Source organism: Gossypium hirsutum, chromosome D04 (genome assembly GCF_007990345.1).
Source record: "Gossypium hirsutum isolate 1008001.06 chromosome D04, Gossypium_hirsutum_v2.1, whole genome shotgun sequence".
Lineage (NCBI taxonomy): Eukaryota > Viridiplantae > Streptophyta > Magnoliopsida > Malvales > Malvaceae > Gossypium > Gossypium hirsutum.
Genome location: NC_053440.1, coordinates 24,110,899 through 24,134,391, shown reverse-complemented (window position 1 = coordinate 24,134,391; position 23,493 = coordinate 24,110,899). Strand labels below are relative to the sequence as shown.

General features: G+C 37.4%; 1 long non-coding RNA gene across 1 annotated transcript; it reads right to left on the bottom strand.

Annotated features, from left to right (window-relative positions):
- Positions 1-17,842: 17,842 nt before the first annotated feature.
- On the bottom strand, positions 17,843-22,597 carry LOC107899751 (uncharacterized). Its single transcript, XR_001684810.2, has 6 exons — positions 22,463-22,597; positions 22,310-22,366; positions 21,192-21,273; positions 19,876-20,143; positions 17,971-18,000; positions 17,843-17,870 (listed from the first exon to the last, which is right to left on the bottom strand). It is a non-coding gene; the product is annotated as an uncharacterized lncRNA (long non-coding RNA).
- Between the last annotated feature and the right edge of the window lie 896 nt (positions 22,598-23,493).

The window sequence follows — 23,493 nt, the reverse complement described above, 5'->3', positions numbered from 1 at the left end:
GATTTCACTGAAAATGAGCTGTTACAACTCTTCCCCTGAAGGGATTTTCGTCCCTGAAAATCTTAACAGAAAACAGGTTTGGATATTGCTTTCTCATAGCTTCCTCAGGTTCCCAGGTGGCTTCTTCTATTTCGTGTCGCTACCATAGAACTTTTACTAAAGCTATGCTTTTGTTTCTTAATTGGTTCATCTCTCGAGCCAGAATTCTGATTGGTTTCGTACTGTATGTCATATCAGATTGAATCTCGACATCCATCATGTGAAGGGTCAGATCGGTACTGTTGTAACATAGACACGTGAAAGACATTATGAATTTTTTCTAGTTCTGACGGTAGAGCTAATCGATATGCAACAGGTTTGATTCTTTCAGTAATCTTATACGTCCTGATAAATAGCAGATTCAGCTTTCCTTTGCGACCAAACCGAAGAACTTTCTTCTAGAGGATACTTTTAGAAACACTCTATCACTGACTTGAAATTATATGTCTTTACGTTTAAGACCCGTATATGATTTTTGACAATCTGAAGCTGCTTTCAAACTATTTCGGATCACTTTACATTTTCTTCAGTCTCACGAATTAAATCAACCTCGTGTATCTTTTTCTCACTGAGCTCTGTCCAGTATAATGAAGTTCGACTTACGACCATACAGAGCCTCAAATGGTGCCATCTTTATACTCGATTGAAAACTATTGTTGTATACGATTCAACCAATGGTAAAATTTCTCCCAGTTGCCTTCAAACTCTAAAACACAACAACGAAGCATATCCTCGAGAATCTGAACTACTCGATCAAATTGACCATCGGTCTGGGTATGAAATCCAGTGTTAAAATCCAACCACGTACCAAGAGTTTCTTGTAACTTTCTTCAAAATCGTTATGTAAACCACAGATCTCTATCCGAAATAATGGAGACTGGCACTCCGTGTAATCTGACAATCTCAAAAACATATAACTTAGCTAATCTGTGAAGAGAGAAATCTGTACATACCAGAATAAAATGTGCAGACTTCATCAAGCGATCAATGATAAACCAGATGACATCTTTCTTTCTCGATGATAGGGGTAAACTTGATACTAAATCCATAGTGACTCTGTCCCATTTCCACTCCGTACCATCACTGGTTGTAACTGTCCTGAAGGTACCTGATGTTCAGCTTTAATTTGCTGACATATCATACATATTGATACAAAATTAGAAATCTCGCATTTAATTCCCGGCCACCAATACATCTGTCTCAAATCATTGTACATTTTATTACTTCATGGATGAACAAACAAGCTACCACTATGAGCTTCGTGTAAGATTCTTTGAATGAGCTCTAGATTCTGCGGTACACAAACTCTACCTCTGAATAATAAACAATCATCAAGTCCTATCTGAAATTCTGAATCAAAAGTTGACTCACACTGTACCTGTTTAGCTAACAAATTTTCATCACATTTCTGAGCTTCACAGATATGTTGTAAAAACAATGGTTTAGCTTTTAACTCGGCTAAGATCGAGCCATCATCAGATAATGTCAATTGTGTATTCATCACTCGCAGGGAAAATATAGACTTTCTACTCAAAGCGTTAGCAACTACATTTGTTTTTCCCGAATGATAATCAATGATTAACTCATAATCTTTTAACAGTTTGAGCCATCTACGCTGTCTCAGGTTCAAATCTTTCTGCGGCATCAAATACTTCAAAATTTTATGATCGGTAAATATATAACATTTTTTGCCGAACAAATGGTGTCGCCAAATTTTCAATGCAAACACGATAGCTGCCAACTCTAGGTCTTGTGTTGGATAGTTCTTTTCATGTGGCTTTAACTGTCTGGAAGCATAAAATATTACTTTGCCTTCCTATATCAAAACACAACCTAAACCATTTAAAGTTGCGTTACTAAAAATTAAAAATTCTTTACCTGATTCAGGCTAAACCAGAATTGGTGCTTCAGTTAACAGTGCTTTCAATTGATTGAAACTTTACTGACATTTCTCGGACCATTCAAATTTCACATCTTTCTATAAAAGTTCTGTCATCAGTGTAGCTATCATCGAAAACCCTTTAACAAACCCTTGGTAATAACTAGCTAATCCCAGAAAAATTCTGACCTTAGATACATTTTTCGGTGGTTTCTAGTCAATAACTGCCGAAATTTTACTCAGATCAACTCTAATGCCTTCTGCCGATACTATATGTCCCAAAAAACCAACTTCTCGAAGCCAAAACTCACATTTGCTAAATTTAGCAAACAATTGTTTATCCCGTTGAGTTTGCAACATAATCCTCAAGTGTTCATCATGTTCGGACTCGTCTCGAGAATAGATCAGAATGTTGTCAATAAAAACCCCAACAAATCTGTCTAAATATGGTCTGAAGATGTTGTTCATCAAATCCATAAATACTAAAGGTGCATTAGTTAAACCAAACGACATCACAAGAAATTCATAGTGTCTGTACCTGGTTCTAAATGCAGTGTTCGGTACATCCGAATCTTTCACCCGTAGTTGATAGTAACCAAAACGAAAATCAATCTTCAAGAATACTGTGACACCTTTCAACTAATAAAACAGATCATCAATACAAGGCAGTGGATATTTGTTCTTGATTGTAACTTTTTTGAGCTAACAGTAATCTATACACAAACTCATCAATTTGTCATTTTTCTTAATGAACAGAACCCTTGCACCCCAAAGTAAAAATCTGGGTCAAGTAAAACCCCTATTTGTCAATTCTTGCATCTGTGCTTTCAACTCTTTTAACTCGGTAGGAGCCATTCTGTAAGGTGCTATCGATATCGGTGATGTCCCCGGTACCAGCTCAATAGCAAACTCAACTTCTCTGATCGGCGGTAACTGAGGTAACTCCTTTGCAAATACATCAGGATACTTACAAACCACTGGTACTTATTCAAGCTTCGATTTAGATACTTTAATGTCCAGTACATATGCAAGGTAAGCATTGCAACCTTTCCTCACATATTTCTGCGCCGAAATAGCTGATACAACCATTGGGAACCCACTCGAATTATCTGATTCAATACAAAGCGTCTCACCGTTCTTACATTTCGATACAATCAGCTTTTGTCTACAGTTTATAACAGCGTCATGTAGAGTAAGCCAATCCATGCCTAGAATCACATCAAATTCATCAAACGGTAACAGTATCAAATCAATTGGAAAACTGTAACCCCGAGTCATTAAAGGACAATTCTTGCAGACTTTATCAACTAGCACATACCGACCTAGAGGGTTCGATACTTTAACCACGAATTCAGTGGACTCAACAGGTAAATTCTTACTAGACACAAATTCATTTACACATATGAATGAGTGGATCCCGAATCAATCAAACACTACAGCAAAATAGGTTTTTAGCGGCATCTTTTTGGGCCTAGCCGCAAAAAACGCCGCTATACCTAACGCCGCTAAATTTTATATCATTTATGTGGAAAAACGCCACTATAGAACATGACCTTTAACCGTGGTTTTCCCACAAACGCCGCTATAGAACATGACCTTTAGCGATTAGTGGCGCTTTTCCTACAAACGCTTCTATAGAACAGACCTTTAGCAACGCTTTTCCCACAAATACCGTTATAGAACATAATCTTTAGTGGTGCTTTTCTCACAAACGCCATTAAATAACATGTGACAGCCCAAAGTTGACCCTAGTCGGGAAGTGGTTTCGGGACCGCTAAACCGAGTCACCGAAATGTTTGAATGTGATACTTATTGTGTAGAATATGTAATTATGAATGTGTGAAAATTTCAAGCTTCAATTGGGTTGATTTCATGTGAATTTAGTCAATAGGACTTATGTGAGAAAATTCTAAAATGTGATAGGTCAATGTGTGAGGACCTACTAGTGCATGTGGACAAAGGGGGGGACTTGCATGTCAAATTCCCCCCCTAATGAGTAGTGGCCGGCCATGACAAGGAAGGATGGGCAAAACATGTCATGAAACATGTTTTGTTAGTGGAAGAATAAAATAAGGAGTATGGGTAATAAAGAAATGGAAAACAAAAGAAAAAAAATGTGTGTGTGGTGTTTGTCCCCCATTGCCGTGAGCTCAAGAGAAGAAAGGAGAAAAGTTTGTGTTCATCCTTTCTCACCTCCATTTTAGCCTAAATTAGAAAGAAAAAAAAAGAAAAAACTTTCTCATCCTTTGGTTCATCCTTGGCCAAAAATTTTAAGGAGGAAAGAAGAAGAAAGGTGAAGAGATTCGGCCATGCATGTAGCTAGGCCAAGGTATGTTTAATGATGTTCCATGAGATGCATGCATGTTTTAGTTGTTAGCTTGAGTTCTACCTAGCCCATGGTCTAAATCTTGCTATGTGATGGAAATGGCACTTGACCATGGATGCATCATTCTTGGTTGGTGTTTGATGTTGTGGTGATGAGGCATGAGGATAAGTTAAGATTCGGCCTAGGTGGAGGTTGTGTTAATGCCATTGCATGCAAAATATGAAGCTTGTTAATGATGCATGTGATGATGGCTTGATGATTCTTGAACCTCCTTTTTAGCATTTTTGTGTGAGCACATATGTGCATTGGTTGCTAAAGGGAGAAGAATCGGCTAGCAAGATGTGTGCTAAGGCCGAATGTAACTTTGCATGTTGATGAGCAATGCATGTGTTAAATCGATGAAAAGGGGGAGGATGCTTTACTAGTGTGTATATGTGTGTGTTAAGTGTTGAAATCGACCCCAAAAATGGACATGCATATTCGGCCAAGGGGAAAGAAATTAGCTAATATGTTGTGTTGATGCATGATTTTTGCATGTATGAGACTTTAATGTCTAATGTATAAATATGGGCTAAGTGCCTTGTGTTCATCTTTTGATGCTTAAAATGATGAAATCAATTTATTTGTTTGATTAAGCTCAAGAGCAAAGGGGAAATAAAACCGATAAAGGGAAGGAAAAAGTGGTTGAATAGCTAGCGGAATCGTTCGACAACACCCGAGGTAAGTTCTTGAGTAAGAGATCTTAAATTTCGATGTGATTAAATCATGCTCTATGTGTGGCTATTGAGCCGAATGTGCAAGGACAATATGTGCCTTGTGTTTGAGTTTCGTAAACGAAAATGAAATATGAATGTGCTATGAATTATTGTTAGATGTGCATGATTAATTGAATGCTGTCCGGGCTAAGTCCCGAAGGCTTTGTGCTAAGTGAATATATCCGGATTAAGATCCGAAGGCCTTTGTGCGAGATACTAAATCCGGGTTAAGTCCCGAAGGCATTCGTGCGAGTTATTAAATCCGGGTTAAGTCCCGAAGGCATTCGTGCGAGTTATTAAATCCGGGTTAAGTCCCGAAGGCATTCGTGCGAGTTGTTAAATCCGGGTTAAGTCCCGAAGGCATTCGTGCGAGTTGTTAAATCCGGGTTATGTCCCGAAGGCATTGTGTGAGTTACTAAAACCGGGCTATGTCCCGAAGGCATTTGAACGAGGAGCTATATCCGGTTAAATCCCGAAGGTACGTGATTTGGTAATGAATGAGCTTGCTGTAAAATTCCAGCGAATACTCGAAAAACATCCCAATATGGGGATATGTTACGTATGTGTTGAATTTAATCGAGCCCTTACAATAAATGTTCGCTCAGTTGATAAACGAGCTACCGGCCTTCGGCCAAGTTAGTTTATTGTGTATGTACATAAGGGTTATTAATGTTGTGAAGCAAGTTTGATATCGGTAAATTGCGTATTATGAAATATTCCGTTTAGCTAAATGTGTGCTATTCTTTGTGCATGCTGGAATTCCTTGCTCAAACTTACTAAGCATAAATTGCTTACTCGTTACATTGCTCCTCTGTTTTATAGATTTTTGGTTCTCCAGCTATCGGACTCGGGATCTTGAAGTCGAAGTCGCCCACACTATCAAAGGCTCTTTTGGGTACTATTTTGGTTGAATTTTGATATGGCATGTATAGGACTACCCATTGTTGTCTTTCGAGTACTTTATGAAATGTATAAGTGTACAGCCATGCGAAAATGGCTTGTAGAAGTGGAGTATGGCATTAGACCATTCGTATTTATGAATGTATAGATGGTTTCATGATGTAACTATGTTGGAATGGAAGTGTTGAGCAAATGATCAGCCACTAGAATGGCTAAGTATGATCATATGTGGGCTTATGTATGACAAGGCCCTAGTTGGTCCATGAAACCCCAAATTAGGTAAGGTTCACTTTGAAAACAGAAGCTGATAGCAGCAGTGGTGTGGATTGGAAAAATCACAAGAATTCGTAGGAGTGGAATTAAATAGTGAATAAATTATGTAATCGAACCTTGATGAATCTACTTTCATATGGAAGTAACGAAACAATTATAGGAACAGTACAGAAAGAGATATTCGGGTTCTTGTGTAACAGGGCCAGAACAGTTTCTGGATTCACTGTTCCGCCTTTGGAAATTCACTATAAATTGACCAGAGATAATTAGGGATCATACCATATATGTATGGATTCCTCTCTGAGTCTAGTTTCCATAGAAACAAACGGCATCAGTATTGAAGCTCTGTGCAGAGAGATATCCCAGTCGTAATGGGAAAAGGTCAGTGTAGTCGACCCCTGTAACATGGGAGACTTTGACTAATAAACTGTACTAATTGGCCCGACCAAAAATTCTAGAAAAAAATCCATAGGTGGGGACATGAGTCTAGTTTCAGGGAAAAATCACAAAACTGATTTTTGAGTTGTGAAACTCAAGATATGATTTTTGAAGCGACTAGTACTCAGACTGGGCAGTGTCTGGAAAAATTTTTCAAAGTTTGTTAACATCTCGTGTCCGACTCCGGTGTCGGTCTCGGGTTCGGGGTGTTACATTTTATTGGTATCAGAGCCAGGTTTAGTCGATTCTAGGACTACCGTAATGTTTTGGGTCTAGCTATACATGCCATTTGATGTGATTACTTGATAGTGTGGTGATTTCCGACAATTGTAAATGTGTTTATTTATAGTAATGGATCCCGATCGTGACCGAGAGGTAGCTGATGATCTTGAGAGTGTAGCGCCTGCTCCCGTACAAGGGACAGTGCCGGCAAACTCTCAACCTAATGCTAGTAATCAGAATGATGAAGCTAGACAAGCATTCTATAGCGTGATGAATGATTGGTTTAACCAATACATTCGAACTAATATGGCTGTTCCACAACCTCCATTCCCGAACAAATACTACCCCCGCACCTACAATACCGCCGGTAACGGACCAAATAAGGTCACATAAGCCCCAGTTGACAGAATCCGAAAACATGGGGCTACTGAATTTAAGGCTATGGATAGCGATGATGCCGAGCAAGCTGAATTTTGGCTGGACAACACTATCCGGGTACTCGATGAGCTATCTTGTACACCCGATGAATGCCTAAAGTGTGCTATCTCCTTGCTACGTGATTCTGCCTACTATTGGTGGAGTACTCTGACTTCTATTGTGCCCCGAGAGCAAGTAACTTGGGAGTTTTTCCAAACTGAGTTTCGGAAAAAGTATATCAGTCAGAGATTTGTTGATAAAAAACGGAAGGAATTTCTTGAGCTTAAGCAAGGCTCCATGTCGGTTACTGATTACGAGCGAAAATTTGTTAGACTTAGCAAATACGCTCGGGAATGTGTTTCGTCCGAAGCTGTTATGTGTAAACGCTTCGAGGATGGGCTGAATGAAGATATAAAAATGTTCGTTGGCGTTCTTGAAATACAAGAGTTCGTGGTACTTGTTGAACGAGCTTGTAAAGCCGAAGAGCTTAGAAAAGAAAAGCAAAGAGTTGATGAGGGAACTGGAGAGTTTCGTAAAACATCCTCGGGGAGGTCTCTTCAACAGACATCGAAGAGATTTCGAGATGATGCAGGCCAGTTTAGAGGCACTTCGGGCCTTTTTGGACGAGATCGTGATCGACCCCCTGTGGGTACACGAGGCACTTCGGTCGCCAGTGTTGGGAATGAACGTCGAGACAGGACGAAATGCCGATATTGCGGTAAATGGCATTCGGGGAGTTGTAGATTTCCTGACCGCTCCTGTTACAAATGCGGATCAGTGGACCACTTCATTAAAGATTGCCCGAGGTTGTCGGGACAGAATGCAAATCAGAATGGGAGACCGGGTGCTACCACTGCTCGAGGTAGACCATCTGGAAATGTGGGCAATGCTGGTGGTGGTCAGAGAGGATCTAGAGATGATATAACCAGATCCGAAGCCCGTGCGCCTGCTAGAGCTTATGCTATACGTGCCCGCGAGGATGCTTCTTCGCCTGATGTTATTACCGGTACATTCACCCTCTTTGATACTAATGTAATTGCTTTGATTGACCCCGGTTCTACCCATTCTTACATATGTGAAACCTTAGCATCCAGTAAGACTTTATCTATTGAGTCTACTGAGTTTGTAATTCGGATGTCAAATCCCTTGGGTCGTTACGTGCTTGTCGACAAAGTGTGTAAGAAATGTCCCCTGGAAAATTCGAGGTTCCTATTTTCCAGCGGACTTGATGCTTTTGCCGTTTGATGAATTTGATGTTATCCTTGGGTTGGATTGGTTGACTGCGCATGATGCGATTGTGAATTGCAAGAGCAAGACTATTGATTTGAGGTGCGCAAATAACGAAGTAGTCCGAATTGAGTCTGCGGACTTGGAGGGGATGCCAGCTGTAATATCAGCAATGTTGGCACAGAAATATGTAAGAAAAGGGTGCGAAGCATACCTTGCATATGTGCTTGATGACAAAGAATTAGAAAAGAAACCCGAATCTGTGCCGGTGGTTTGTGAATACCCGGATGTTTTTCCGGAAGAATTACCGGGTTTACCACATGTTCGGGAGGTAGAGTTTGGTATTGAGCTTGTACCTGGGACTACGCCGATTTCGATAGCTCCGTATCGTATGGCACCAACCGAGTTAAAGGAGTTGAAAGCTCAGTTGCAAGAACTGACGGAGAGAGGTTTCGCTCGACCAAGTTTCTCACCTTGGGGTGCACCAGTATTGTTCGTGAAAAAGAAGGACGGAACCATGAGGTTGTGCATTGACTATCGTCAGCTGAATAAAGTGACGATAAAGAACAAATATCCGTTGCCGCGCATCGATGATTTGTTCGACCAACTGAAGGGAGCCTCAGTGTTCTCAAAAATAGATTTGAGATCGGGCTATTATCAGTTGCGAATTCGAAATCCAGATATTCCCAAAACTGCCTTCAGAACGAGATATGGTCACTACGAATTCTTAGTGATGCCGTTTGGGCTCACTAATGCCCCTGCGGTATTTATGGATTTGATGAATCAGATCTTCAGACCGTATTCGGATCAGTTCGTAGTTGTGTTCATTGATGACATTTTGGTCTATTCAAGAGATGAGACCGAATATGCTGAGCATCTGAGGCTAGTGCTGCAAATTTTGCGGGATAAGTAGTTATATGCTAAGTTCAGTAAGTGTGAGTTCTGGTTAAGAGAGGTTAGCTTCTTGGGTCATGTGGTATCCGCGTCGGGTATTCGAGTTGACCCGAACAAAATTTCAGCCATACTTGACTGGAAACCTCCGAGAAATATTACTGAAGTTCGGAGCTTTTTGGGGCTCGCCGGTTATTACCGACGATTTGTGAAAGGTTTCTCGATGATAGCCACACCAATGACGAAGCTACTTCAAAAGGATGTTAAGTTCGAGTGGACGGAGAAATGTCAGAAAAGTTTCAACCAACTGAAAACTCATTTGACTGAAGCTCCAATTTTGGTGCAACCCGAATCAGGTAAAGAGTTTGTCATTTATAGTGACGCATCCCTACTTGGGTTGGGTCGCGTATTGATGCAAGAAGGTCGAGTCGTGGCCTATGCGTCGAGACAATTGAAGCCACACGAGAGGAATTATCCGACCCATTATCTCGAACTAGCTGCCATCGTGTTTGCTTTAAAAATATGGCGACATTATCTGTTTGGTGAGAAGTGCCATGTATTTTCGGATCACAAAAGTCTCAAATATTTGATGACTCAACTAGACTTGAATCTGCGACAAAGACGTTGGCTTGAGTTGTTGAAAGATTATGAGCTTGTCATTGATTACCACCCGGGAAAGGCTAACGTGGTTGCGGACGCCTTAAGCCGGAAGTCATTGTTTGCTTTACGAGCGATGAACGTGCATTTGTCTATTTTACCAGACAGTGTGTTAGTAGCTGAATTAAAAGCTAAACCATTATTGACTCACCAAATTCGTGAAGCTCAGAAAGTCGATGATGAATTGGTTGCAAAACGGTCTAAGTGTTTTCCGAACGAGGAATCGGAGTTTCAAATTGATGATGATGATTGTTTGAGGTTCAGAAATCATTTGTGTGTTCCAAGGAATTCGGAACTCATTTCGATGATTCTGAACGAAGCCCATTGTAGCCGAATGTCAATTCACCCGGGGAGTACGAAAATGTACAACGATTTGAAACGTCAATTTTGGTGGCATGGTATGAAACGGGACATCTCTGACTTTGTTTCGAGATGTTTAATATGTCAACAAGTGAACGCGGAACATCAAGTGTCTTCAGGATTACTCCAGCCGATCATGATACCCGAGTGGAAATGGGATCGAGTCACAATGGACTTTGTGTCCGGACTGCCTTTGTCAGCAAGTAAGAAGGATGCGATATGGGTTATTGTTGATAGACTGACTAAGTCGGCTCATTTCATCCCCGTACGTACGGATTTTTCATTGGATAAACTAGCTGAATTGTACGTTTATCAAATTGTGAGATTACACGGGGTACCTGTTTCTATCGTGTCGGATAGAGATCCGAGATTCACCTCACATTTTTGGAAGAAATTGCAAGAAGCTCTGGGTACCAAGTTGCATTTTAGCACTGCTTTTCACCCCCAAACCGATGGTCAATCCGAGCGGATAATTCAGATACTTGAGGATATGTTGAGATGTTGCATCCTCGAGTTCAGTAGTTCATGGGAACGGTATTTACCTTTGATTGAATTCGCTTACAACAATAGTTTTCAATCAAGTATTAAGATGGCACCTTATGAGGCTTTGTACGGTCGTAAATGCCGTACACCATTGTTTTGGACCGAGCTCGGTGAAAGCAAAATTTTCGGAGTTGATTTGATTAGAGATGCTGAACAGAAAGTAAAGGTAATCCGTGAAAGTCTGAAGGTATCCACGGATCGTCAGAAATCGTACGCAGATTTGAAACGAAAAGACATCGAGTATCAGGTGGGAGACAAAGTGTTCCTTAAGGTTTCACCTTGGAAAAAGATACTCAGGTTCGGCCGTAAGGGCAAGTTGAGCCCAAGATTCATTGGGCCGTACGAAATCTCCGAACGAGTTGGTCCGGTTGCGTATAGATTGATTTTGCCCCCGGAGCTTGAAAAGATTCATGATGTCTTTCATGTTTCGATGCTTCGATGCTATCGATCTGATCCATCGCATATAATTAGCCCATCAGAGGTTGAAATTCAAGTCGACATGAGCTATGAAGAAGAACCGATGCGTATCCTAGCTAGTGAAGTGAAGGAGTTGCGAAACAAAAGAGTTCCGCTAGTAAAGGTGTTATGGCTCAAACTCGGGATCGAGGAAGCTACTTGGGAGACCGAGAGCTCGATGAAAGAACGATACCCAAACCTATTTACCGGTAAGATTTTCGGGGACGAAAATTTCTTAAGTGGGGGAGAGTTGTGACAGCCCAAAGTTGACCCTAGTCGGGAAGTGGTTTCGAGACCGCTAAACCGAGTCACCGAAATGTTTGAATGTGATACTTATTGTGTAGAATATGTAATTATGAATGTGTGAAAATTTCAAGCTTCAATTGGGTTGATTTCATGTGAATTTAGTCAATAGGACTTATGTGAGAAAATTCTAAAATGTGATAGGTCAATGTGTGAGGACCTACTAGTGCATGTGGACAAAGGGGGGGACTTGCATGTCAAATTCCCCCCCTAATGAGTAGTGGCCGGCCATGACAAGGAAGGATGGGCAAAACATGTCATGAAACATGTTTTGTTAGTGGAAGAATAAAATAAGGAGTATGGGTAATAAAGAAATGGAAAACAAAAGAAAAAAAATGTGTGTGTGGTGTTTGTCCCCCCATTGCCGTGAGCTCAAGAGAAGAAAGGAGAAAAGTTTGTGTTCATCCTTTCTCACCTCCATTTTAGCCTAAATTAGAAAGAAAAAAAAAGAAAAAAATTTCTCATCCTTTGGTTCATCCTTGGCCAAAAATTTTAAGGAGGAAAGAAGAAGAAAGGTGAAGAGATTCGGCCATGCATGTAGCTAGGCCAAGGTATGTTTAATGATGTTCCATGAGATGCATGCATGTTTTAGTTGTTAGCTTGAGTTCTACCTAGCCCATGGTCTAAATCTTGCTATGTGATGGAAATGGCACTTGACCATGGATGCATCATTCTTGGTTGGTGTTTGATGTTGTGGTGATGAGGCATGAGGATAAGTTAAGATTCGGCCTAGGTGGAGGTTGTGTTAATGCCATTGCATGCAAAATATGAAGCTTGTTAATGATGCATGTGATGATGGCTTGATGATTCTTGAACCTCCTTTTTAGCATTTTTGTGTGAGCACATATGTGCATTGGTTGCTAAAGGGAGAAGAATCGGCTAGCAAGATGTGTGCTAAGGCCGAATGTAACTTTGCATGTTGATGAGCAATGCATGTGTTAAATCGATGAAAAGGGGGAGGATGCTTTACTAGTGTGTATATGTGTGTATTAAGTGTTGAAATCGACCCCAAAAATGGACATGCATATTCGGCCAAGGGGAAAGAAATTAGCTAATATGTTGTGTTGATGCATGATTTTTGCATGTATGAGACTTTAATGTCTAATGTATAAATATGGGCTAAGTGCCTTGTGTTCATCTTTTGATGCTTAAAATGATGAAATCAATTTATTTGTTTGATTAAGCTCAAGAGCAAAGGGGAAATAAAACCGATAAAGGGAAGGAAAAAGTGGTTGAATAGCTAGCGGAATCGTTCGACAACACCCGAGGTAAGTTCTTGAGTAAGAGATCTTAAATTTCGATGTGATTAAATCATGCTCTATGTGTGGCTATTGAGCCGAATGTGCAAGGACAATATGTGCCTTGTGTTTGAGTTTCGTAAACGAAAATGAAATATGAATGTGCTATGAATTATTGTTAGATGTGCATGATTAATTGAATGCTGTCCGGGCTAAGTCCCGAAGGCTTTGTGCTAAGTGAATATATCCGGATTAAGATCCGAAGGCCTTTGTGCGAGATACTAAATCCGGGTTAAGTCCCGAAGGCATTCGTGCGAGTTATTAAATCCGGGTTAAGTCCCGAAGGCATTCGTGCGAGTTATTAAATCCGGGTTAAGTCCCGAAGGCATTCGTGCGAGTTGTTAAATCCGGGTTAAGTCCCGAAGGCATTCGTGCGAGTTGTTAAATCCGGGTTATGTCCCGAAGGCATTGTGTGAGTTACTAAAACCGGGCTATGTCCCGAAGGCATTTGAACGAGGAGCTATATCCGGTTAAATCCCGAAGGTACGTGATTTGGTAATGAATGAGCTTGCTGTAAAATTCCAGCGAATACTCGAAAAACATCCCAATATGGGGATATGTTACGTATGTGTTGAATTTAATCGAGCCCTTACAATAAATGTTCGCTCAGTTGATAAACGAGCTACCGGCCTTCGGCCAAGTTAGTTTATTGTGTATGTACATAAGGGTTATTAATGTTGTGAAGCAAGTTTGATATCGGTAAATTGCGTATTATGAAATATTCCGTTTAGCTAAATGTGTGCTATTCTTTGTGCATGCTGGAATTCCTTGCTCAAACTTACTAAGCATAAATTGCTTACTCGTTACATTGCTCCTCTGTTTTATAGATTTTTGGTTCTCCAGCTATCGGACTCGGGATCTTGAAGTCGAAGTCGCCCACACTATCAAAGGCTCTTTTGGGTACTATTTTGGTTGAATTTTGATATGGCATGTATAGGACTACCCATTGTTGTCTTTCGAGTACTTTATGAAATGTATAAGTGTACAGCCATGCGAAAATGGCTTGTAGAAGTGGAGTATGGCATTAGACCATTCGTATTTATGAATGTATAGATGGTTTCATGATGTAACTATGTTGGAATGGAAGTGTTGAGCAAATGATCAGCCACTAGAATGGCTAAGTATGATCATATGTGGGCTTATGTATGACAAGGCCCTAGTTGGTCCATGAAACCCCAAATTAGGTAAGGTTCACTTTGAAAACAGAAGCTGATAGCAGCAGTGGTGTGGATTGGAAAAATCACAAGAATTCGTAGGAGTGGAATTAAATAGTGAATAAATTATGTAATCGAACCTTGATGAATCTACTTTCATATGGAAGTAACGAAACAATTATAGGAACAGTACAGAAAGAGATATTCGGGTTCTTGTGTAACAGGGCCAGAACAGTTTCTGGATTCACTGTTCCGCCTTTGGAAATTCACTATAAATTGACCAGAGATAATTAGGGATCATACCATATATGTATGGATTCCTCTCTGAGTCTAGTTTCCATAGAAACAAACGGCATCAGTATTGAAGCTCTGTGCAGAGAGATATCCCAGTCGTAATGGGAAAAGGTCAGTGTAGTCGACCCCTGTAACATGGGAGACTTTGACTAATAAACTGTACTAATTGGCCCGACCAAAAATTCTAGAAAAAAATCCATAGGTGGGGACATGAGTCTAGTTTCAGGGAAAAATCACAAAACTGATTTTTGAGTTGTGAAACTCAAGATATGATTTTTGAAGCGACTAGTACTCAGACTGGGCAGTGTCTGGAAAAATTTTTCAAAGTTTGTTAACATCTCGTGTCCGACTCCGGTGTCGGTCTCGGGTTCGGGGTGTTACATAACATGACCTTTATTTTAATTAAATAATATTTATTTATATGATTAATATTTTATTTTATTTTATTTTTGAAATTTGAACTTTAAACTATATACTTTTAAGGATAAATAAAAAAATATTAATTAAATTAAATTTTCTATTAAAATTTTAAATTTAAAACTAAATATAAAAATTAATGAATTTAAATTTAGAATTTAAATATTATGTTTTTAATTCAAGTTGAACTTTTGGCTCTCCTTACAATCATCGGCTCTAAACAGGGAGAAAGATTGCATCTCGGGCAACAAAAATCAAAACAGTACAAAGGTAATATCTTCAATAATTTTATCAATATCGATACGGTACAATAACCCTACTCACAAGTTATAATCATTGTTATGCCCGACTCATAATATTTATATACCGACAATGAAGGATTCAACCTCATAATCAATGAACCTAATCTGGTTTGGAGCTACAATTTCCTCTATATCTTCAAATTCCCAAATGACTTACTCTCCAAAATTTCAAAATCCCTGAGGTTAAAGAGTGCAAACCATGCATCGTACAGGGTCCATGCAAAAGTATGTCATGCAAAAATCGAGAAATGAAATCTTTTAAGTAGCAGGTTCAAAGGCTGAAGCAAATATATTGAGTGTGGCAACCACAACTTAGATATTTCTAACAAAGAAATGTTCTTTTGAGCACCTATCTATAGAAAGGAAACCGAACTCTATTCAATCCATTTGAATTTGAACAACCTAAGACATACTAGACTTTTGTATAAATGCTGGAAAACTTGTCCTTACAGGCTGTTTAAACGGCATAAACAAGGTAAAATCATGAGATTTAATCGGGCTTTTACTTATTAATTTTATTCAAAGTTGAACTGCATCCTTCATGGCCCAAAAATCATAAATTTAACATGCAGTATCACCGAGATATTGTCCAAAATTTTGAAGAGCAACATGGCAGAGAAAACCAAACCTTAACCACCTTTACATACAAGTAGGTAAAAAAAAACACTCAATTTAGGACATTTAAGCAGCATGAATAACACAAATTGAACAGCTTATTAATGTCATTTAGGACAGCATCAATGTCGTCATATCATTTTCGGACATCCAAAGAAAACTAGGAAACACATTCAACCGAATAAGTGAAGGTTTAATTCATTGTACTCCACAGCCGAAAGTTGCATGTTAATTTAGCAATAATTAAAGCATGAAGTTTGAAGACAAAAACCTCAAGAACTTACCTCACTTAAACACATATAACAAATAAGTTTATGAACAAAGTTTTTGCGGAACCATGCATGTCAATTTAGTCACTTAGCAAGCCTAAAAGAAATTTAAGGAGCTTACTAAAACTACAACTTCCCAAGTCGGTTTCCTATAGCAGTTCAAATATGGCGTTAAATTAGTAAATTTCCCTTTCATTCGAACAGCAACCACAACAGTGGCATGGAATTAAACCGAAAAATTTTTCTCTTCAATTTAAACAGCAGCATAAGGCAATTAAACTATAATTTTTCCTCCTCAATCGGTAGTACAAATAGCAGTCATTTCACTATTCTGTAACTACCAAAGCTTGGTTTAAATTGCTCCTAAAGGTCGTGTAATACATGCAAAACTAACCATTAAATAAGCATGATAGTTTAGGCATACCTCCTTTGAAAACTTACCAAAACTCCTCCAAGTTGTCAATCGACTACCTGACTTGCTCCCTCCTATCTCCTTGGCATTTAAAAGTCCGTAAATTGTATTCTAAAATGTAAAAGTAAGTTTGAGCATCAAATATTTCAACAAAACCTTCCTCAACTTTTGCCTGATAAATAGCCCAAAACATGCAGTATTATATGGTATTGAAGGACAATAATTACAAAACAATCATCAAGACAAGCTTCAAGATTTATATATTGCCTTAGTTGCATTAAGAGCATCTTCTACTCTCAATTTCTTTTCATTAAGCTCTGTTTCAGTTTGAGCTCCAACCTTTAAATTTTCAAAAGAACATCACATCAAAAATTGGATAGAATGGATAAACTACATAGAATGTCCCTTCACAAACACATTGATACAAACCTAACATTGATCAATAGGGCTTTCCGAACAATCTTTCAACTAGGAATTTTTTCCCCACAATCCTAGTACAATAATTTTCGGATTAAAAACAATGCATTAAGAGCATGTTAAAATCTCTGTAAGCAAAAAAAAATTCAAATCACCAAATAAAGTACAACATGCTGAATGATATAATTCATGTGTGTTAAACATGAACAACAGGCCTGAGGGAGATGAGTGCTTTCTTAATTCTCTCAAAAGAAGCTTGTAAGGTGGTGAGGGATGCTACATATGATATCTGAATGCAGCTATAGTCCCCGAACGCATCTCCAGGGACTAGTGCAACCTGTCAATCATTACAACCACTCTTTGTTGTTTGATCATCTTCAATATTAAAAACAATATTCAGCCACTCCTAGGGGTGAGCATTCGATCGAATCGAATCGAATCAAATCAAAAATTTTTGAGTTAATCGAGTTTTCGAATCTCATTTTATCATCCTAACTTTATTTAAAGTTTTATCGAATCGAATCAAGTGAGATAGAAATCGAATCAAATCGAATCGAATTATTTGTTCAAGTTAAGTTTAAAAATAAAATAAAATTATTGTTGTTTATTTTTATGTAATTTTTCAAAAAATAATTTTCTTTAAAGTTTTTAAACATAATCATACAACAAAAAATTGAAGTAAATAAGTGAATAAATAAAAGTAACACAACATCAACCCAAATAAACAACATGATTCCAAATAAAAAACAAAAATAATACAAAAATATTAAAATAAAAAACATAAGTAAAAGTCCAAGTAAATAGCATGAGTCGAAATAAACAACATTATAATAAAAAAACAAAACATAAGCAAAAGTCCAAAATACAATAGAAACCTACACCAAAAGAACACAACAAAAGTCCAATTAACCAACAACAATAACAATAACACATCAGTTCAAAAACCATTATAGAAATGTTTAAGTTTTTTCTTGTGCTTCGAACACCATTGATAATCTTGAAACATCTAGTAAAAGTATTGAATGAGTTAGTTAAATAATAAAATTTTTTTGCAAAAATAAATTAAATAAACATTTAACTTTATAAACTAAAGCTAAGTATGTTACCTTCTTGATCTTCGGGTATTTTGGATAAGTCTAGCAAATTTAAAAACAAAAGTGTTAGTTAAATTATGGGAATGCTTACTATTACTAATATAAAGAATACAAAAGCTTATTTTATAAATTAAAATTTATATATTATCATCTTCCATTGTTTGAAGTTCATCAAAATAATCTTCAAGATTGATGGCATCATTAGATTTCCGAAGCCAATCTTTTGTGCAAACCAAAGCTTTGACCATGAGAGGAGTTAAAGAACTTCTAAAACTATCGAGAACACGTCCACCCGTGCTAAATGCACTTTCCGAGGCAACTGTTGAGATAGGAATAGCAAGAATTTCTCGAGCCATTTGTGCAAGAATAGGGAATCTAGGACTGTTCATTTTCCACCATAATAGTAAATCAAATGAACTTGAATTGTTTACTTCTTCATCCTCACCCAAATATCTATCCAACTCAGATTTTCTTTCTAATCCAACTTGTTTCTTCTTCTTAAGGTTTTTTGTTTGGCCAAGCCCATTTTCATTTCTGACTGATCTATTTCCATTGAACTACAAAGATTTATCGAAGAACTAGATCTACCTTCAAACAATTCAATTCTCCCAGCATTAGAAGAATACTCATTGAACAAGCAATGCAAATCTTTATCAATCATTTTCATACTGTCATTAGCAACATTAGGAAAAACCAAGTTGAACGCAAAGTCCAAAAAACTCATTTTACATCACGGATCAAAGATGACCGCCAAGTAAACTAGCATGTTGATCTTGTTTCCTTCACCCCAATACTTATTATATTTCTCTCTCATTTTGGAAGTCATAGAAATTATGTCTAGATCTCTACAATCTTGCCACCCATCAAAAAGACAATGCACATCCGTCAATACTTCAAAAAGTGAATGAGAGGTAACATGCAAAGATCCGAACACCTTCAATGTAAGATGATAGAAAGGCTCTAATAATTTTATAATTTTTCGAACAATTTCCCAATCATCAAATGTAGGAACTTCATCTCCAGCAGTAAGGTCAAGAAAAAAATTATGGTCATCAGGTACATATGAATCAAATGCACGCTCATATTTTTCGGCCACCTTTAACATCATATATGTTGAGTTCCATCTAGTAGGCACATCTAAACACAATTGAGCCTTACTATCTATCATTTCTTCTTTTATCCTTTGGTTGAATTTTGTCAACCTCGATGGTGATGCTCTTATATACCTCACAACACCTCGAACTCGATCCACAGACACAGAAGCATCCTTAATACCGTATTGCACAATGAGATTAAGAATGTATGCAACACATCTCATATGAATAAATCTTCCATTTGCAACAGAAACATTTCGATGATTCAATTTCTTTCTCAAATATTCAATGGCAACACTATTGGCGGATGCATTATCAACTGTAATAGTGAAGACCCTCTCAATCCTCCAATCTCGAAGACATTTTTCAATGGCTTGACCTATGCTTTCACCTCTATGAGCGGATATTGGGCAAAAATTTATAATCCTTTTTTGTAACCTCCAATCATCATCCACCCAATGTGCTGTTAAAACCATATAAGATATCATCTGCAATGAAGTCCAAGTGTCTGTCGTTAAACAAACTCTACTTATATCTTTTTCAAAACAATTCTTCATCACACTCTTCATGGAGTTAAATAAATCAAGACAATCCCTTCTAATTGTCCAACGAGATGGAAGACTAAACCGTGGGCATGCTATAGAAAGAAAGTATTTGAAACCCTCCCCCTCTAAAATTTTAAAAGGTAGATCATCCATAATTATCATACGAACCAATGCTTTTCTAACAACATCTTTATCAAACACCCAAGTTGATAAATCCGTTGTTTCTTGGCTAACCTTAACAAATGTTAATTCTGATTGCTTCGGATTAGAAGTATTACCTCGAGGTCTTTTTAGGCATGCTTTCAAATGGTTATTCAAATTCGTTGTAGAACCCGAAGTTGATTCCATTGTGTAAGTAACATCACATGCATTGCACCTTGCTCTCTTCTCCCCCTCTTCAGTCACAAATTTGGTGAAATGGTTCTAACAAGCTGACCTTGGAATAAACTTTTTTCAAACATTTTCCTGGGTTGTTGTTTTATCATCTCTACTTGGGGAAGAATTTTGTGAACTTTGAGTTGAACCATCTCACTTTGAATCACTCATCTATAAGTAAACATTTGTTGCAATCAGTAACCATGACCAAAAATTGGTTTAAAATCAAACTTAATAAATATGAAAATGTCTAGACTTATTTGGTAGAACATCTAATTTGGCCAGCATTTGCATGCAATGAAGAACAAAACAAGCATTGGATGTATAAAATAAGCAGACGATAGAGAAATGAATTACATTTAATTTCCTATTAAGTTGCATCATACCAAATCAAAGTTTGTATCAAATTGCACACTGGATCAAAGTTCATATGTAGTTTTGAGATTTATCCCTAAATAAAATTGTAATGATCAAACTTTGTTGTGAAAATCATACATTTTATGCAGTACGTGAGTAATGTAAAATACAAAAAATGCCTATTCCAGTGTATTCATTTCAAAAGAATAAAAGGAAAAACACATTGCAGTGCACAAATAAAATTCTCACCATTCTAAGAAATTTAATAAACTCAATGATGACACTAGCAGTAGCACATCAGCTATCAGCAAACAATTGCACATGATGATAAAATATAGATGAATATAAACCAAATCCCAATTACAAAAGAAATTCAACAAAAAAATGGTGATATCGGTTTGCAAGATACGAATTTGCAGGCTCATGGAAACATATGTGTGTGCGTGAGAGAGAGACACATAGAGAGAGCTAATGTGCTGCTTTGGGCAACTAAGCAGGATTTTCTGGACAAAGAAGGCATTACAAACCAGCATGATATTATTGTGTTCCCTACTTTATACATCTTCAGGTACTCGCTCATTGGTGAAGGCAGAGAGTAGAAACTAATGACATCCTGAACTAGACATTTAGGGTAACACATAGGCCATGAATATTAACTTTTAAAATGGTACCAAACCTATTTTTGTTTACTTTTTCTACATTTCTTTCTCCTTTTCTTTTCATTTGTTAAGAAGGAAATGAAGAAAAAAAATTTGAAGCTAAAATATTGCCAAATCTGTAGGCTGCAGCAGTGCCACTAAATACATGATGAAACATGGAAAAAGTAAAAATTGAAATTCTGATGCGTTTAGCAAGCTGTAACCTTTGCAACAAACTTCAAGCAGCTAAAGCTGAGTCCATCAAGCAGAAGGAAACTAATCGGTGGGTAGGTTGAATATCATTTCCTGCATAATAAAAAAACTGGATTATTATTTCGCTAGGTTATATAGAACAATTCCTACTGACTTATAAGAGATGAATGTAGTTTTAAGATAAACGTTATCACAAACAGGACATGTGTCACTTCTTTCCATCCATTCAAGAATACATGCAAGGTGAAAATGATGCTCGCATTTTGAGATAATTTTTGGATTTTCTACATCATACTCTAACAGGAAAGAAGAAAAAACTACTCAATATTAAAATTTTAACTCATAACCAACAAGCTACAAGTGAACACAGTATCAAAAATTTTGACAATCATCATAATATATAAAAGGGCAGATTAGAAAATATGCGCAAAAAAATTGACTAATTATTGAGTAGATAATAATATTATTCCTTTATAACTAATCAAAGTTTCAGATTACCAACTTAGCAAACAGGTTAGGAAAGAAGACAACTTTATTGGGTTAAAGTAAGTCTAGAAGGATTAAAAAAGTAAGTCATTGAAAAGAAAAGAAAAAACCCACCTTTTTTCGATGGACTTGCTGTATTTTGTTAAAAAAGTATCTCAACAGAGAATTTAAACAAAAAAAACAAATGAATAAAAAAAGTGAAATTTTTTTATACAAAAACATAGTCTGTTCTTTAAAGAATTAAACCATGAAAATTGAAATTTGAGAAGAAAGAATCCGACTTTTTGCGTTTAGTCAAATTACAAAGACAAAATTTTAAACACACAAAGAACAACAATTTCTGACTTTCTGCTGTTTACCAAGACTTGGATCAACCGATCAAGTGTATAGCAGTATAGGTAATTGGGAGACTCCATTTATTAATGTATGTACGAACAAATAAAAAACAGAAGACTATCAAACCCTAAACCTATTTTGTATGTTTTTGTTTCTAAAGGTACTAGACAAATAAAAGCATCAATTAAAATGAAAGGCATGCTTGTGCAATACAGGTTTTCCAACTTTAGCTTGAGAGTTGAGAGTAGTCTTATAAACCACAAGCTGACAAGTGCAACTCCAACAAAGAGGGAAGTTTGAATGTTACCTGTACCCAACCAATTGCTTTAGAAAGATTCACAGAGGCAGAGCTCAAATCAAGGTACTGCAAGGACGAAAGTCCAGAAACTGAGAAACCTATTGAAGACTTTTGAGACCGTATATAAATACAGTGTAAGGAAAGGAATAAAAGTGAACATACCTCTGATTTTGGACTTGGGTGGAGTCGTCAGCTGTGGAGGACCGAAGGTGGATCGGTGGAGGAGGGTGGACTGGAGGTGAAGATTTTCGAATTGGGGAAAAAAGAGAGGAGGGAGGGCACGTGCTTAGTTAGGGATTTTGGAAGTGATTTTGTTTTAACTTTTAATTTTTAAATGTAGTGTTTTTTAAAAATAAAAACTATATGTGGTGTATTTTAAAAATAAAAAATATAGTTTCTATTCGAATTATTCGAGTTATTCAAATTTGAAAATTCAACTCGATTCAAACTTGAAATTCAAAAAAAAATTTGAATTGATTTGATTAACTCGATTCGAATAATTCGAAAGTCAAAATTTTTTTCGATTTTTTCGAATCGAATCGAATTTTTCTCACCCCTAGCCACTCCCTATAATATTGACAAAACCAGGCCTAGCCATTTTTAATTAATTTAAAAAGAAGTGCCCTGAAACAGTATTCAATGAAGCATACCTGACCCTTGTCCAGGAGGTATCGACAGAGTGATTCTGAATTTTCAATTCTACCAAAACCTTCAACTTTTACTCCGTAGTACTGAAATCAATGAATAGATAGAAAGCTCCTTGCAAACCAGAAGTAGTGCAAGTAAGAAGTATGTTAGTCGAACTTGAAGAGCTAAAACATTGAAGCATTGAAGAAAATGGGAAGCACATAAACGAGTTTTTTTCGGGGTGTTAATAAGTAGGGTTTGCTCAATAAGAGATTTTGCACCAATTCACTTACCTGAGGCTCAGATATCTTAACACCTTCCAATTCCCCAAAGCTTTTAACCAAGAAATCTTAACGTCCTCTGAAGGCTTTCACCATGGTGGAAACCACTTCCCCACCAGCATAACCCAAGCCTAATGCAGCAACTCCTGCTTTTTGTGCTATACTACTAGCTCTTGAAGTGGACTGAAAAACATAAACCAAATTAAAGTATTGTTTTCAACATATCGATTAAAGTACTGAAATTACACTAACTAATACAATAATTCTTTGATATGCATAACATAC